Raw genomic sequence first — 3,617 nt, 5'->3', positions numbered from 1 at the left:
ACCAATATGATTCAATAAACGAAATGAAACTTACAGCCTATATCAGCTTCATCATTCTCCTATACCCGGAGAGAAATATTTAAGAAAAATTATGGAAAATTTCACGTAATCCGGAAGCAAGAATAGTTTTTGGGTAGTAAATCTGGAGCTTTCAGTATATTTTTGGGTGTTGTCCCTGAAAAAATACGAAAACGTCACGGCATTTTTCAGGAAGTTTTGAAATCGAACGCAACTTCAAGACGTTCAACATTTCGTTCGACATTTCGACGTTCAGTGGGTGATCTTGGTTCTTTGCGCTATCTCACTAAATGACTAAATACTGTTGTATTCTGAAAGTGTTTTTCAATGGAACGCTCTTTCCTCATTAATCTAGAACTGATCGTTGAAAACAATCGCCTGAACCTCCCGTAAGTCGATAATAATTCTGAAGTCTCTCATGCATGCACGGTATTTTTTTCAACCTCGCCCATCGACTTCATTATGCCTCAATAGGGACAAAAGAATGAAAAAGAAAATCATCATCGAAGTTGTATGATTGGTGAAACAATGAAAAGCGATTCCGCCCACGCAGCCTAACCGTCTGTCAAATGCGATGTTTCACAAACTTTGCGCACTGACATGTGAGCCATCTTGATGACGTCAAGATCAAGAAATTGTTACTGGACTGTAATGAACAATATGGAAGAAGTATGTAAGAGGCGCAAGAATAGAGTGGAAAATGTTTAATAAACTTGTGTTTGAATTATCGCGGCAAAGGATGCGCTGTTTTACGGCGCAACTCCCAAGGTTACTTGCAATTCCAAGACCGCCAGTGGATTATATAATACACAGACGGATCTTGCCGTCTAAATTATTGCGAAATATTATTGAGAAGAATGTGGAGAAAATTCATAAACGAATCTTTTTATATGTAACCTTGAAGTTTCATGTAACATAAGTTAGCGTGGAAGAAATTGTTGATATTTCAAAGCAAATGAGACGGCTGGTTGCATGTTTTAAATGCCAATCATATGAGCTGAAAAATCTGTCACCCATCTGTCAAATAATGTTTTTTATAGTGCAGATGAGAAGTTTAATTCAATTTGTACGATGAACGTTGCCAGTGGCAAAGCACACAACACTAGGTAACTACTATAGGGAAACGCAGGATGTGTCTACATATTTATTTAGCAACAGGCAATGTTGACAAAAGGCTGCTACACCATTGAACAAACCTCTCTGTAGATAGTGTGTCCGTGTTTCTCACACCTACCATGACGTCGGCTATTTCATCAGTGAAATTCCGCTGGTTTGCAGTTCTCTCCTACTTCGTGATTGTAGTTGGTAAAAAAAAGCCATAACAAAAACTGTCCCTTAGATGTTTAAATAAAATGCATAAAAATTTAATTTCATTTGTTGCTGGCGACTGGAAAAATTTTTATTTTCTTTTTTGTCCGTCGCGGAACCGAAATGTCCTATTGAAAGAAAGACAAACACCAATGTTCTAAAAAGTTCAAGTATTCGATTTTGATTTTGAGTTGAACAAAACGTTCGTACGGACAGTTTTTAAAATTAAATTTGAATCTTATTCAAAAATATCGTATGCCACATGAATATGATGAAAAGAGCAATTATGAAAATTAGTACCCGTATCGAAATCAAATGGTTAATTTATTAACAACAATAATGAGTCCTTACGGAAATCTATCCAATTATCCACTTATTGTAAGGTGAAAAGGTAGATGGAAAACAATCACCTCAAAACCTTCAATTAATGTAATTTATTACTAAAATTCAATGCAATTATAATAACAGTGATTCATATAAAATTATTTCACAGTCATGAGTCCGGAACATTTCCTGGTTTGAGTGATTCACCAAATTTATGCTGAAGAAGTGCGTTTCCCCTTTCCACCGTTTTACTTTTCAATCCATTCGTGACGTCCTCTCGAAGAAAAACCGCTGAGTAAGTAATTCTTTTGCAATTACCCATGTAATTTTGTGTGATTGAGCAAAAGTACATGAGTCTAGCTGAAATTGAAACATTAAAGCGGAAGTGGGTTAATATCGAATAGTTTTATTCTCGCCAACAAATAAGCATTTCTAAACCGCCGACAAATAATAAATCATAATGTTTTACAACATTTCTTACAATTCGAATTATCATCTGGCACAGTGTACAAAGTAAGTCTTCATTCATGGAGATCAATCGATGTAGTTTGAAGATGTGTATAGAAAATTAGATGTGTATAGAAAATACTATTGGAATGTATTACACTGAAAAAATTGAATCCAATTGAACGTGCAATATTCTTGAATTATCTTCCAAATTAGATATTAATTGGAATTCTTCTCCAAAGATTAAATTATCGCACGGCAGAAATCCTGCCTTTAACAGCATATTAAATGCACTTATGCAGAATAACAATTGATTCGATGAAAGTATTTCACCAGCAGATCCTCGTGGAATCACAAAGCGATGAATGTAACCAATGGCTTGATTGGCTTCGAGTAATCCTATAACAAACACTTTGTTCAATTCCACGATTTATCTTACTTAACGAAAACCTACAAATTTACTTATGCGTAATAAATATTCTTCACGGCAGAGAGATTTAGCGGATACACAAAAAACTTCAGAAATTTTTATTAAACGCAGATGAAATAAACTACAAAAAATTGTAAAGACTATATACATGCATTCATACATACAGACAGTATCTAAGAGAAATATTCAAGAAAACTGACGGAACATTTCACGTAATCCGCAAGCGAGAACAGCTTTCGGGTAGTAAATCTGGAGGTTTCAGTAAATTTTCCGGTTCTGTCCCCGAAAAAATACGAAACAGTCACGTCATTTTTCAGGAAGTTTTGAAATCGAACGAAACTTCACGACTTATTATGCCCCAGAACATAAAAATTCGGGAATGTTCAAGAATTTTTAAGGAACATTTCGGATAAATTACGAAACGTTCCGTAAAAATCCCCTCCTCATGGTCACTGATGGCTAGCCGTGAGGTGTCGGGCGGATGATTAATTTTTCCGGAACAGATCGTAGAATTGATATGATGAATGCAAAGCATTACGCAGATTACGTGAAATATTCCGTAACTTTTCTTGAATATTTCTTTCCGTGTATTGTCTTATTCTGATACAAAAAATTGAAAACTTTAATTTAAACGAAAGTAAGCTGCCATTCGGAAGCCAAAACAATAAATAGACCAATGAATCGATAAAATTGAATGACCACCGAGCGTCTACTGCATTGCATTGCACATGCCGTTTGTAATAAGGTTAAATCAATTTAAAGGTTAAACGAAAAGAGAATAAATTTCACTGTATGATCTAAATTTCGGACAATTCTCCTGGTATCCTTATTCAAATCCCCGGCACAGTGCTGTCCATGCACGACTGAAGTCATCGAACCCACCATGACCCCAGAAGAATCACGGCAAGTCGGCCATGCCGTACATATATATGTATAGAAATACATTTTTTTGCGTCTCACCTTCTTTTCATCCATTCGCCTTTCGCTCCAACGGCTCCAACCAACATTTCGTAACTCCGCCAGCCATACAATCATTCGAGTTTAAGTATCTAATCATCATCATCCATCAAGGGCAGTCAGTGTCGCCAAG

The 3,617-nt window shown here is 35.9% G+C and overlaps 1 protein-coding gene and 1 long non-coding RNA gene across 2 annotated transcripts in view; one reads left to right on the top strand and one right to left on the bottom strand.

The window, feature by feature from the left end:
• The window catches only part of LOC105272713 (venom prothrombin activator nigrarin-D-like), a 30,213-nt gene that overhangs the window by 2,066 nt on the left and 24,530 nt on the right, over window positions 1-3,617 (top strand). The window lies entirely within an intron of this gene.
• LOC105272714 (uncharacterized) lies at window positions 1,824-3,532 on the bottom strand. The gene is made up of 3 exons (XR_892816.1): window positions 3,488-3,532; window positions 2,132-2,496; window positions 1,824-2,010 (listed from the first exon to the last, which is right to left on the bottom strand). It is a non-coding gene; the product is annotated as an uncharacterized lncRNA (long non-coding RNA).

Source organism: Fopius arisanus, unplaced genomic scaffold (assembly GCF_000806365.1).
Source record: "Fopius arisanus strain USDA-PBARC FA_bdor unplaced genomic scaffold, ASM80636v1 scaffold00244, whole genome shotgun sequence".
Taxonomy (NCBI): Eukaryota; Metazoa; Arthropoda; class Insecta; order Hymenoptera; family Braconidae; genus Fopius; species Fopius arisanus.
This window is presented reverse-complemented; position numbering and strand designations above follow the sequence as displayed.